At 51.9% G+C, this 15,038-nt stretch overlaps 1 pseudogene; it reads left to right on the forward strand.

Moving 5' to 3' along the window:
- Positions 1-448: 448 nt before the first annotated feature.
- The window catches only part of LOC147737750 (uncharacterized), a 41,535-nt pseudogene continuing 26,945 nt past the window's right edge, over positions 449-15,038 (forward strand).

Genomic DNA, 15,038 nt, shown 5'->3' on the forward strand with positions numbered 1-15,038 from the left:
CCAATTAGATTTCCTAGTAGAAGTCACTAGGGTGCTTGCGGATTGGGCAGATCACCAATGGGTGATTGGAGGGGATTTCAACGCTGTTTTAGATATTGCACTTGACAGGTCCCACCCCCCACTACATGCCACGGAAAGCAGAAGGCGGGCGGACGCACTAGCGCAATGGGCGGTGGGTTGGGATTTGGCGGATGCATGGCGCAGCATACACCCTTTGGATAGGGAATATACCTTCTTTTCCCCACCACACCAACTGCACACCAGAATAGATCGCATATTCTGCTCTCGCTTCCTACTAGGGTCAGTCGTCCAAGCCCAGCATATGGGGAAGACCCTTTCGGATCACAATCCTGTTGAGCTCTCCTGGCAATGGGGCCGGGTGCTTGCCCCTATCCCGACTTGGAGATTACCCACGGAACTGCTTGAGGACTCGGTCTTCAGGTCGTCCATGACGGACGCTGTTGATACCTACTTTAACACAAACACTAACACCGCCAGCTCTAGGCGAATAGAGTGGGACGCCTTCAAGGTCTGCATCAGAGGAGAAGCGATGGCCTCCAGGGTGGGCAGGAGGAGGGAGGTGATCGGTGATTTAAAGGAAGTGGAAGGTAAACTGGCAATGCTAGAGAGCGAAGCTGCGGGCACGAACACACACTTCACCCCATTGCAAGAGGCGCACACTAAACACGCTGAGCTGCTGGTAGATTTGAGATTACTAGATTACAGGGAGTACACTAACAGACAGCACACACAGGCAGATAGGTCAGGCCCCCTGCTAGCCCGTATTATACGTGACTCCCCAATGAACCTTCCGATTTTAGAAATACTCGATCAGGACGGTGTACTGGCTTCGACCCAAATAGGGATAAATACCGCATTCCGGGACTATTACACTACACTCTATGGCCCCCACCAGTGTCTCCCCGAGGCTGCGCTAGAAGACTTTATGAGGGGATTAGTCCTACCCCAACTCACCACTAGGCAAAGCGAGGACCTGAAGCGACCTATTACTATCGCGGAGATTAGGCAGGCAATACGCACCCTCCCGAGGAGCAAAGCCCCTGGAACGGATGGCCTACCGGCTGAGTTGTACGCTACGTTCATAGACCTTCTAGCCCCACGCCTACACGCTGTCTACCTGGAAGCACTACAGACGGCCATGCTACCACAGTCCTCTCTACAAGCTTTAATAACCTCTCTCTTAAAACCGGGTAAAGATGGCATGCACCTAGATAACTACAGGCCTTTGTCCCTCCTTAACACCGACTCCAAAATTCTAAGTAAGGTATTAGCAATGCGCCTGGCGCAGTTCATCCCGCACCTGGTACACCCCGACCAATGCGGGTTTGTGCCGGGAAGGAGCACGGCCATGAACCTTAGAAGGCTCGCCCAACTAATGCTGCGAGACCCGGCAGACTTGGGCTCTGAAGGCTGCATCTCGTTGGACCTGAAGCAGGCCTTTGATTCCCTCAGATGGGATTTCATGTTTGCTGCGCTCGTAAAATTTGGGATTCCACCAGAATATGTCGCCTGGGTCAAACTACTCTACACCCGCCCTACGGCCTGGGTGCGCACGTCCAAATACATCTCCGGGCCAGTGGACATAGCCAGGGGCACCAGACAGGGATGCCCGCTCTCCCCACTCCTATTCATCCTAGCCATTGAACCGCTACTCTGTAAACTCAGGACGGCGGCTCCCCGCTGCGGCATTCGAAGGGGCGCGACTACCCACATGGTGTCCACCTATGCCGATGACATTATCCTATATCTCCGCGATCTGAGGGGAGACCTGGCTCCTATAGCTCAAATATTCGAGGACTTCAGACACTTGTCGGGCCTCACCATAAGCGAATCCAAGTCCTACGGGTTCACGTTTGCCGCCCCTGGCCCGCTCGCACCCCTACCCTTCGCACCGCATACCTTTCAGATGGCAGATACCGCCTTCCGCTATCTCGGGATACAGATCTACAGGGATGCCGATGTCATGCTAGATGGCAACATTGGCCGTGCTATTAGAATGCTTAAATCGCAAGTTCAATTTTGGTTGTCTTTGCCCCTATCGGTGGTCGGCAGAATAGCCATCTCCAAGATGGTGATGCTCCTCCGCCTCATTTACTATTTTACCAACTTGCCGTTTCTGATCCCTGCATCGACACCGAGCTCATATGGGGCTCGGGACGGCGGCGCATAGGCCTTGCCAAATTGCAGCTCACTTCTGGAGCCGGAGGCATGGGAGTGCCAGACTTCAGGGCCTACAACTTCGCATATCAGTTGCAATGGCTAGCATACTGGCTAGCTGGTCGGAACCTACAAGAAATTGACATGACGGAGGATGACCACTCCAGAGGGAAGATCCATGCCTTGGTCTTGCCCCACTCAGACCTACCAAGGAATACTCCACCGCTTCTCCGGCTTGCTGTCTGATACTGGCGGAAGGCGTTGAAGTACACAACACCGGCGACATCCTATGCCCCTACAATCCCGCTACTAGGTGTCCTGTTGGAGATGGGCCCGCTCACAACGCACGCACTCACACCTTGGCTCGATACTGGGGTGGCAACTATAGGGGACCTCTTTGCTGAAGGGCGAATGCTGTCCTTCGGAGACTTTAGGGCTGCACATGGTGTCCCCGGGGGATCCTTCCTCCTACATGCCGGCCTCCGCCATTACGTGGCTGGGAAATGGGCGCACGAGGGGGTGGAACCGCCCACGAACCCCTTACCGTCGATGCTGTATCTTATGGGGACGGGGAGCCACCTGACTAACTGGCTGACTGCTAGCATCAGAACGGGGAGAGCAATCCCGCTCCTACCTCTCAGGGTAAGGTGGGAGGGTGATGTGGGTAGACCGCTAAGGGACAAGGAATGGGAACGTATTCTCCAATTTCCCAAGAAGGTAGCCAGAAACCCCAAATTTAAGTTCATCCAGCTCATGCTCCTCCATAGGGCTTACCTAACACCTCACCACATACATGCTATGTTCCCTAATGCAGTAGACACTTGCCCCCGATGCACCGCAGATGATGCTTCACTAATCCATATGTTGTGGGACTGCCCCAAACTGGGCTACTACTGGACCACTGTCAACGAATCCCTCACCAGTGCAGGTGCCCTACCACACCCGCTCACTCTGGAGTATGCGCTGCTGGGGCTGGGACCCACGGCGCGCACTAGAAGTGTGGCGACACGCTTTACTGACATGGCCATACTGCTGGCTAAACGGGCAATTACGATGAGGTGGAAGTCACCCAAACCACCTGATCCCGAATGGTGGAGGGAGGAGGTGTCACGGTGGGGTAAAGCGGAGGGGGTGGCGCTGCAGCGCGAAGAATGCAGGGGCCTCAGAAAAACACCGATTTCACTGGATTGGTTTGCTATATTGGGGATGTTCGAAACGGAGGGAGATGGGGAGTCTGTTGAGTCGATGCCATAGCACTGGACTGAGTCCTGCCACACTGGGCGCACATGTGCCGCACCACAGGTGGTACACAAGACAATGTCACGGGATTCCCCGTGCTTTAATTACTGCTGTCCATGACTAACTATATAGAGTGCTATTACTGGGAAGAACGGACCCAAGGGTACAGCCAAGTACGATCTACGAGTGTCGGGGGGGATTTTTGCGGGTGGAGGGTGGGATTTTTCAGGGTTTTTTTAAGGGGGTCGTTTACTTGTTTAGTAATACAACAAAATACAAAATGTATGATGATTCAGCTGATATTATGTCAACGGGAGCACGACTCACTCTGCTTTGGACTCTACTGATAACTCTGTAGTGGTACTCAAACCACTATGCTAAAAAAAAAATGTACATGTGACAGGGCCACGTGGGCCAGTGTCAGGAATAAGCACTTTTAGAACTAGCACTTGGTAGAATTAGCACTTTGTAGGAATAACACTTAGCACATATAATAACTGTGGCACCAAATAACAAATGTGGCACACAACCAGTAACCACTGGTATAAGGTAAGTACCACCTACGCAATCCTAAACACTTTAGGCAAATATCACGCAGGCAACCATGAACTCCCTAGTAGAACCTATACTTGGTAAAACAACCTCCTAAGCATAAACATATGTCTAGAGGTATCAGAACAGGGTGCGCAAAACATCCTACACACAGTACATTTCCTAGCACCCTAAGAAGCACATAAATCTCATTTAGCGCAGAAATCACATTAAAGTCCAGGTTGCGCCACTGCACCAAAACCTAAACGTAGCAGCTGCCCACTACTTGCTGGGCAGCTGAGGACAAGAACAGGACCTAAACGCTGCAGCTGGCACTAAGTGCTGCGCAGCTGGTGAAGGCCAAAGTGGGGGGGAAGGAGTGAGACTCACTCCGGAGTCCAAAGTACATGTCCCTAGGAAGGAAAACCTAAACGGTGCAGCTACCCACTACTTGCTGGGCAGCTGGGATCTCAAAACTGCGCATGGGGCCCTCCCTAGCCCTTCAGAACAAAACTGCACCAACTGTTGGAGCCCTCTGACTCTAGAAATACATGTTGCCTATACGGTGGAGCCTTCTAGGCTCTGAAATCAGCTATGCCCTTTGGAGCTCCTAAACTAATTATGCGCAATCCAGATAAAGAACTGGCCCCCCTCTGGCTCTAGGACAACGGGTGCCCTCAGGGGCAAGAACACGGGCCCCTCTGGCCTTTGGGAACCCCACTGGGGCTTTTGAGATCATTGAGGCCCTCGTTGGAGCCACGCATGGCTCTGGGGGACACGGGCCCCCGGGAACCCCACGGGCTCTTAAAAATACCAATGGCACCATGCCTTACCCGGTCCTCTTTCCTCATGGGCCGGGACTTCGTGTAGAGCCCGCGAGGCTCCGGGCAGCTTTTCCTTCGCGGGCAGCATCCCCGGTCTCCTTCTCCCTACGGGAGACTGGCAAAGCAGGCATGGCTTCCACCAGGCAGGGGGGAAGCGGAAGTGAGTCAATCCAGGCCCCGCCTACAGTCAGGCGGGCGTGGGCCTGCTTCCGGGTTTGCCGCAGCGGCGGCTTCTCGTGTCGGAGGCTATAATGAGGGGTAGGCTCCCTCGGTAGAAAAAGTAAATAGCGGGGGTGCACCCGCGGTGATAACCACAAAAATAAGCGGGGTGGCACCCGCGCTTAGTTAAATTTAAATACGGGCAAAACACAAGGTGGGCACCTGCGAGGTACACAAGGGCAGGAGCGCTTCCCCCAGAGGGAATACAACAGCGCTCTGCCTATAAATGCAGAATAAAGCGCTCACCAGGTGCTGGGGGGCCAGAGAGACCACCAGGCCCGCAAGGAATGACCCCCCCAGGAAAGAAAAGGGCCCAGCAACATGCAGGACATCACAGGAAAAGGCTTCCAGGGCCAGGAAGAAGGGTCCACACAAAGTCCATCAGCAATCCAGGGGCTGGGCAGGGCCCAGGGAGGCAAGCCTTCCCCTGGGCCCCAGCAGCGGCACACCCTGGTAGATTCTAGTCAGGAAAACAAGAACATTGAACATGAGGTCACAGCCTCATTTTATACACAAAATCCCTTTGTCTCTAGGGTGATGGGTGGGGGAAAACCAGACCCAGCTGGTTCTGGAGCACTTTTTTTTGCTCAGCCCCTCTTCCCATGCACAGGACAGGCTAGGGTCATCAGTCGCACCACAGGGGGCGGAGCCAGCATTGTGGAGGGAAAGCGCAGCCCTATTCAGGTCCCAGGTGCAGCCCCTCCCTGCCATCAACATGCAGATCTCCCCATTCACCCCCGGGGCAGACCCATCCTGACTTCTGGAGCCAGGCACACCAGCCGGCTCCAGCCAATCCAAGCCAGACATTCAATTCACATTTACTGCACAGGCAGGCCAACTTCTAGAAGTGGCACTTCCACACTATACACATTAAGGCCGCACACATCATCGTGCAGCATTTAATCACACGAGTCCGCACATACCAAACTCAGCCTTTCACTCCCCACGCATCAGGAATTACCATGGACACACATATCTTCCATGCATTTCTATGGGAGGGCAGGCCAATCTCACACACGCACTCAGAGAGCGCATGCACTATACACTGCGCCACAGTGCTAAAGTGCGCAAAGACCAGAAATCACTGTAATGATGTAACATTAAAACGCAAAAAGTTCAGTGGTGAGCCTTCCAGAAAGGCCAAATCCAACATGGATACAGGAGACAGTTTACCTGTGAAGCACAAGGCTTACAGGGTGACTGACAGGGTCAGGGTCTGCATCAAAGAGGAGGTCTCAAAGATTCTTGCTCTTGGGGTGATTGAGTCCTCCATCAGTCCTGGGGCCAGTCCAGTAGTCTTGGTCCTGAAGGCTGCAGCGCCGGGTGCCACACCTGAACTCCGGTTCTGTGTGGACTACAGAGGACTCAATTCAGTCACGAAGACTGACGCGCACCCCATCTCCAGAGCTGATGAGCTCATCAATCGGTTAGGGGTTGCACGGTACCTCAGCACGTTTGACTTGACGTCTGGGTACCGGCAGATCGCCCTGACTGATGGGGCCAAAGAGAGGTCAGCATTCTCCACACCAGATGGGCATTTCCAGTTCCAGGTTATGCCATTTGGGAAGAAGAATGCCCCTGCCACCTTTCAGAGGTTGGTCAACCAGGTGTTGGTTGGGCTGGATGAGTTCAGTGCCGCCTACCTGGATGACATCGCAGTGTTCAGTGTCACATGGGAAGAACATCTGCGCCACCTCTGGGAAGTGTTTATGGCCCTGCGCAAGGCTGGCCTCACGATCAAGGCGAGTAAGTGCCTGATCGGGCAGGGTTCCCTGGTGTACTTGGGACATCAAGTGGGGAGCGGCCAGGTGGCGCCCCTCCAACCCAAGATGAGTTCAGTGCCGCCTACCTGGATTACATCGCAGTGTTCAGTGTCACAGGGGAAGAACATCTGCGCCACCTCTGGGAAGTGTTTATGGCCCTGCGCAAGGCAGGCCTCACGATCAAGGCGAGTAAGTGCCTGATCGGGCAGGGTTCCCTGGTGTACTTGGGACATCAAGTGGGGAGCGGCCAGGTGGCGCCCCTCCAACCCAAGATGAGTTCAGTGCCGCCTACCTGGATTACATCGCAGTGTTCAGTGTCACAGGGGAAGAACATCTGCGCCACCTCTGGGAAGTGTTTATGGCCCTGCGCAAGGCAGGCCTCACGATCAAGGCGAGTAAGTGCCTGATCGGGCAGGGTTCCCTGGTGTACTTGGGACATCAAGTGGGGAGCGGCCAGGTGACGCCCCTCCAACCCAAGATTGAAACCATCCTGGCGTGGGAACCCCCAACGACCCAGACAGAGGTGAGGGCCTTTTTAGGACTCACAGGGTACTACAGGAGGTTTGTCAAGGGTTATGGCAACATTGTTGCACCCTTGACAGAGCTGACTTCCAAGAAGCAGCCCAATCAAGTGATTTGGACTGACAACTGAAAGCGTTTGAGACCCTGAAAACTGTTATGTGCACGGCGCCCGTGCTCCTGGCAACCAACTTCTCCAAAGAGTTCCTTGTGCAGACAGACGCTTCAGAGCATGCTGTGGGGGCTGTTCTCTCACAGATGCGGTACAAAAGGGGGTGGTGATGGACGGGGCATCTGAATCAATCAAACACTCACACCCAGTCAAAAGATCTGGGTTTATTCCATCACCGTTCTTTAGCCCACTCTGCCACCCCAGTTCAGACATGGCTATATGCAAATCAGTCTGACCCTTGAGACCACAGCCCCCTCAGATGGTTGATACAAATGAGGGGTGAGAATCCAAAGCTGTTGAGGTGGTCCATTTCCCTACAGGGTATGGATTTCACGGTGGAACATCGCCCTGGTACAGATCACGCCAATGCTGACGGTCTGTCCAGATTTTTCCACCTTAGTGATGAGAACTCCCTGGGGTAGGGTAGTTCTCTCCACATTTCAGCTGGAGGGGACACGTGTTAGACCTGGCACCATTGGCGTGGGTCTCACTTCCATTTTTGCTGCTGTTGCCTCATGTGTTTTGCTGGTGTTAGCTGCTCAGAGCACTGTGCCACTGCCAATCAGTGCCACAGTGCAAGTGCTCCCTGTATAAAGTGTATATGTTGATTGGTTTCCATGATTGACTTATTTGGTTTACTGTCAGACCCCAGTAAAGTGAACCAGGAGTGCCTAGGGCATGTAAATCCAAATGCTGCTAGTGGGCCTGCAGCACTGGTTGCGCCACAAACAGAAGCAGCTGTGTAAAATGTGTCTAAGTTCTGCCATTGCAGAACCTGCGTGCAGTCTGGTACTCTCATGCTGATTGGGCAAGTGCACCCACTTGCCAGTCCCTAAACCTTCCCTTAACTTCATATTAGTTACCCCTATGGTAGGCCCAAGGGCAGGGTGCATTGTAAGCATAAGGTAGGACAAGCCCTGATGTGTGTGGCATGTCCTAATAGTGAATTACAGCCATTTTCGTTTTTCACTATTGTAAGGCTACCTGTTCTCATCGGCCAGAATGGGCTGCGTAATTGTTACAGTCTACATTCCTAACGACTCAGGGAACATAGTAGAAATTTGAGTTTAGTATGCCTGAACTCAGAATAATATTAATAATGGAGGTCTGCCTGTTCTCAATCACAGGATGGCGGGAAGCATAGTGCGTCTCCTGGTATATGTCCGTATCTCTCGCAAGGAAGCTGTCGCATATATAAATGGGCAGCGAGCTGTAACCGGTCTCAGTGGATCCCAGGCTGCAATATATATCAATTCGCAGCGAGCAGTAACAGGTCTCAGTGGATCCCAGGCTATAATATATATCAATGGGGTGCGAGCTGTAACCGGTATCAATGGATCCCAGACTGTAATATGTATCAATGGGCAGCGAGCTGTAACCAGTCTCAGTGGATCCCAGACTGTAATATATATCAGTGGGCAGCGAGCTGAAACAGGCTGCACGGTGTAGGAAGCTGTAATATGTATCAATGGACAGCGAGCTGTAACCGGTCTCAGTGGATCCCAGGCTGTAATATGTATCAATGGACAGCGAGCAGTAACAGGTCTCAGTGGATCCCAGACTGTAATATGTATCAATGGACAGCGAGCAGTAACAGGTCTCAGTGGATCCCAGACTGTAATATGTATCAATGGACAGCGAGCTGTAACCGGTCTCAGTGGATCCCAGGCTGTAATATGTATCAATGGGCTGCGAGCTGTAACCGGTCTCAGTAGATCCCAGGCTGTAATATGTATCAATGGGCAGCGAGCAGTAACAGGTCTCAGTGGATCCCAGGCTGTAATATGTATCAATGGACAGCGAGCAGTAACAGGTCTCAGTGGATCCCAGGCTGTAATATGTATCAATGGGCAGCGACATATAACGTCTCAGTGGGTCTCAAGATGTATCATGTCGCAATGGGCAGCGAGCTGTAACAGGCTGCAGTGGGCCCAAGTTGTTGTATGTATAAATGGGCAGCGAGCTGTAACAGGTCTCACTGGGTTCCAAGAGGTAACATGAATCAATGGGCAGCGACCTGTGCAGGTCTCAGTGGGTCCCCAGAGGTAACATGAATCAATGGACAGCGACCTGTGCAGGTCTCAGTGGGTCCCCAGAGGTAACATGAATCAATGGACAGCGAGCTGTGACCGGTCTCAGTGGGTCCCCAGAGGTAACATGAATCAATGGACAGCGAGCTATGACCGGTCTCAGTGGGTCCCCAGAGGTAACATGTATCAATGGACAGCGAGCAGTAACAGGTCTCAGTGGATCCCAGACTGTAATATGTATCAATGGGCAGCGACATATAACGTCTCAGTGGGTCTCAAGATGTATCATGTAGCAATGGGCAGCGAGCTGTAACAGGCTGCAGTGGGCCCAAGTTGTAGTATGTGTAAATGGGCAGCGAGCTGAAACAGGTCTCAGTGGGTCCCCAGAGGTAACATGAATCAATGGACAGCGAGCTGTGACCGGTCTCAGTGGGTCCCCAGAGGTAACATGAATCAATGGACAGCGAGCTGTGACCGGTCTCAGTGGGTCCCCAGAGGTAACATGAATCAATGGACAGCGAGCTGTGACCGGTCTCAGTGGGTTCCAAGAGGTAACTTTTTTTTTTTTTTTTTTTTTTTTTTTTTTTTTTAAAGCGCATGTTCACCCAGAGGTTTCTTGGTACTGAATAACAGATATTTATTGTTACCCAACTCAATGGTACTAATTTTATCGACCTCAGATGGATGAAAGGCTTGGACTCACCAAGGCTGAGTGGACCCACCAAGATTTGAACATGTGACCATGAGGTCGAACACAGGACCCTGAAGTGGATGCATTAGAATTCTGGTATCATGAATCAATGAGAAGCAGGCTGTAACAGGTCACAGGGGGTCCCAAGCTGAAACATCTATCAGTGGGCAGCGAGCTGCAGCAGGCCGAAGTGGGTCCCAAGATGTTGTATGTATAAATGGGCAGCGAGCTGTAACAGGTCTCACTGGGTTCCAAGAGGTAACATAACATTACATGAGTATTTGTAAAGCGCATGTTCACCCAGAGGTATCTTGGCACTGAATAACAGATGTTTATTGTTACCCATCTCAACAGTACTCATTTTATCGACCTCAGATGGATGAAAGGCTGAGTGGACCCACCAAGATTTGAACCTGTGACCATGATGTCGAACACAGGACCCTGATGTGGATGCATTAGTCCACTGAGCCCCAGACCCAGCTTTCTGGTAACATGAATCAATGAGAAGCAGGCTGTAACAGGTCACAGGGGGTCCCGAGCTGTAACATCTATCAGTGGGCAGCGAGCTGCAGCAGGCCGAAGTGGGTCCCATTATTTAATATGTATCTGAGGGCAACGATTTGTAACAGGCCGGAGTGGGTCCCAAGATGTAACATGTATCTGTCAATGGGCAGCGAGTTGTGGCAGGCCTCAGCGGGTCCGAAGCTTTAATATGAATCAAATGGGCAGCGATCTGTAACAGGTTGCAGTAGGTCCCAAGCTGTAATTGCCATTATTAAACCCCGAGCCCGTGACACGCTCAAAGGCCTCATTGGCTCCAAGCAGCTCTGGGCATCAATCAGCCCCAAGTAGTACCAGACATTAATGTGATTCCAGCTGTAATCAGCATCAATGGGTCTCAAGGTGTAACAGGTAACAATTCCCTTCATTCTATAATATGCATCAATGGTCCACAGGCTCTAACAGGCATTAATGGACCCCCAGTTAGAATAGGCATCAGTGGATCTCAAGATGAGCGTCACAGAAGACCATGTCCCTGGGTACGTGTTGCTTGGTAAAATTACTGATTCCAGCTGGGTATGGCACCCCTGCAACATGCAATGACTAGCCTCTGTTTCCAGAATGGAGAAAGATGACGTAGACACGAAATTACCAGGCACTTTACTGCAAATGGATATCTATAATTCCAGGGACATGTTTTCTCCCATTTATCACCTTAATTGACCATGTGGATAATTTGATCCGTGGGGGAGGCATTGGGGTTGTGGGTGGGGGTGTAGCTCCACGGTTTACTGCCCAGTCCTCTTTTTACGTTTAAGGTACTTGTAGTGCCAAGAAGCTCCTCCCAGAGATTGTCACCTCTATGGACAGGTGCGGGGATTTCAACATTTTTTTGATCTTATGAAAGCGGAGCCTTTCTTTCCGTGTCTCTCTGCTTCTCCCCTTTTGAGCACAGGATCTTTCCTAGCTACTTTTGCCCAGTTTCTTTTTCCTATTTCCTGAACTCAGAGACACATGAAATGTGTTGCCAATGTAATGCACCTTGACAGCTGGAGCAGGCACTACACATGCCCCACCAGCAGGCCGCGTGTATCCTGCAGGCCTCCAGGCCTTCACTCCAGGGGCAACAGTCACCAAACGTGCCAGGAAAGAGGGAACGTTTCTCCCACCAAAATCACCCACAATGCACCATTAAACTGTATATCATCATGGACGTCATTTAAGGGTCGAAGCTGCGACCCCTGGCTCGCCCTTTGCTACCCCTGGCACTGCCTTTGCGACCCCTGGCCTCAGAGGTGGCAAATTCAGTGCCAGGAACACAGGGTCAGCTTGGGCTCAACTCTTTATTTTCTGTCAATTCTTTATCACACTAATATGTAAGTATGTGTGTGTGAATGAAAGTGGGTGTCAAAGGGCGTGTAATGTCACTTCCGCTACCCCTGGCATTTTGGTGAATTGACGTCCATGTATATCTGTTGTTGCTTGGTAGCAGTTTGTGTTACGCCTGCAAGGTACTTTATGCGTCTAGCTTAAGGTGTGCTTCTGTGGTGAATGACGTGTAGAGGGAAACCCCTCCAGTTGTAGAAAAATACAAAAAACGTCTCAGCAGCAAAGTTTTAGTAAAGACCAATGCTTGAAGTATTTCAGGCATTACCCTATAGATATGCTTGTGTCTGGTATCAACTAAATATAGTGCCTAGCTTATGTTAAAGCGCCTGCAACAGACGGTTTCTCATCAAACATTGGGTCACTTCTTCACTTGCCTTTACATCAGCCTCACCAGCAGCGATATCAATGTATCGCCCACTTCTGTTAAAAGTGTTAACCATTTGGGAGTCTTTAGAAACACGCTGTAAACCTTATTGTGGACAGGTAATGTGTACTACCCACTCCCTCATGCAACAACCATGAGTTCTGGGTTTGTGGTAGGTCTGAGATATGTGAGGGTTGTCTGAAATGTGTGTTTCTTTCAAATAAATGTTTATATAGTACAACTATTGAACTGATGACACACGCTGAAGGACTTCTAGGCACTCGAATATCGAAGTAGCGGCTGCTCCCATTGCAAAGTGGTGAAGCGGGAGAGGGCGAATACAAACCAAAAACATCACGGAAGGCAGAATTAAAAATATGTAAAATTGCACTTACCTGCTCCGACGGCTGCCCATGGGCTCCCGAAACTCTTCTTCCTGACGTCAGAAACTGCTGCCCACTGGGCAGGATCCCAGATGACAATCCCAGGGCTTTTTTCACGCTGGGAATACTATTTCCTGGTTCGGCCCCCAGACAGGAACTGGGAGTCTGTGTTGGTTCTCCATCTGGCTGTACAGCACAGCTAAGGGTTGGAGAAAGGCTACTGCGCATGACGGTCTGGCCCACCCCTTCCCCCATCCTCCTGGTGCCGCAGCGTCACTATGGATGGCCCAATGCCCTATCACATCATATGTGTGCATTTTGTAAAAACTAAAATCGAGAGCAAATAAAACAACGTGGGAATTGCACCAACAAACAAAATCAAGTAAGAATTAAAAGAATGGCAGAGTAAGATGAGAAACAAATAACAGCAGCGAATAAAGTGAGGAAAAGAAAAGACATGAGGAGCAGGGAAAATAAGATGATGAAAGTAAAAATGCAAGATAAAGAAATTAAAAAATTAAATAAAGACATTGAAAAGGAAGGAGGAGCCAAGATGGCGATCGGGACGGACGCGTAAGCTTTGAGCTCCGCGAGCCGTCCGATCCTGCACCGTGATCCTGACACGAATCCTGAATATCTCTCGCTCAAACGGAGATATGTGAGCTCGGAGGTTGCTGGCGTTCTTTTGGGGCCTCCGCCGCTCATTTCCATGGTGTACTGGTGCCGTTCTTCGGCCCCCGACTCTGACCCGGGACCTGGAGCTGAATGCCTGCCACTGGACACGGCTGGGTGCTGTGAGACGGGCACGTCGCGGCGGCGCTGGCTGGGGCAGGGGCGCTTCTGATCATCGAAACGGACTCCATCGCCTACCTTTTCAGCGGTAAGGCTCTTGCTGGGTTGCCCGTCCTCCGAGAGACACTGGACCTGAGTCGCGACGGCCACGTCCCGACTTGCTGCATATAGGCTGCCCGGAGTCCATCTTGGGGTGCTTGCTTTACCGCTGCCTATCTACATCGCTGGCTGGAGATTAATCTCTCTCCCTGCCCTGCCCTAGACCTGCGTGCCGCTGGCTTGTTGGTGGCTCCCGCTCCTTCTGTTCTTGTCGGCAACGCCATTCCCCCCCCCCTCTGCATAGCGAGCTTCTTGCTGGTCTGCCATGACGCCCCCTTCCCTGTAGAAGGAAGATGGCGGCTTCTTTGTTCTCACCGGGCAGTACTTCTGCTATGGCGGACCTGGCTGTTGACCCGGGGGAATGTTCGTGCGGTGTACGCCAGCCAGCATCACAAAGGGAGCCAACCTATGGCGACATCCTGACTGCCCTACTCGGATTGCGAGCGACATGCCGGCAACAAGCCCATATCCTGGAACAAAAGATAGTGAGAGCTGCCTCGTATATCTCGGAACTAGGTTCGATTGCCCCCCCCGATGCCACTGCCTATCCCTGTCCAAGAGACTGCTCTCCACCACGCGCACGGAGACGTGCGACCGGCCCCTGGATGTACCGATGTCAGTTCTATTATTGACGGGAACACTGCTACACAGTCACTTTCTGTTATTCTGCTGGAAACTGTAGCTATCCCTCCGACACTGTGGCACTCCCCAGAGGCTCCCCGGGCGCTGGTCCCCCTCCCTGCCTCTACCATCTCGACTTTTTCCCTGAGGCTGCGGAACATGCATCAACTTGTGGCGGGGGGGGCGACTTGCCACCTAGATATGGATAGTGTCGAATATTGGGAGTATTCACCCCCTCCTCCTTCTTGCCCTCAGTTTCGGAGGTGGCCATTTTGTTTCATTGTCCAGCAGGAGGGGAGTGTACGGCAGTGGACATGCCTGGATGTCTTTCGGCGCTCTGGTCAAGGTTGAGGATCCTCTGCACAATGACTTGCCAACTGACTGGAGATGACATGGCCTGGAACGTTTTTTGCTCTGTTCAATGCGCTGGGGGGGACGCTTCTTTTGTTTGAAGGTGGTGGTAACAACACCCTATCGGTGATTTACCGAAGTCAATATGGCGGCTATGGGCGGTGTGGGAGGTCTGGAGGTTGATTGCTTGGTTGCACGGGGGGTTGCCTTTGTGGATGATATCCTGGTACTGGGCGGCGTGGGGGCCTGGGGGAGGGCGACTTGTTTATATTTGTTGTGAGGTCACTTAATTCTGAAGCTCCGTTTGGGATACTAATTGCTGTCTCGCTCGCTAGCGTAGAGATCTGATATTTGTTGGCTCCTCCCCACCCC

This window comes from Lissotriton vulgaris, chromosome 1_1 (assembly GCF_964263255.1).
Source record: "Lissotriton vulgaris chromosome 1_1, aLisVul1.2, whole genome shotgun sequence".
Lineage (NCBI taxonomy): Eukaryota > Metazoa > Chordata > Amphibia > Caudata > Salamandridae > Lissotriton > Lissotriton vulgaris.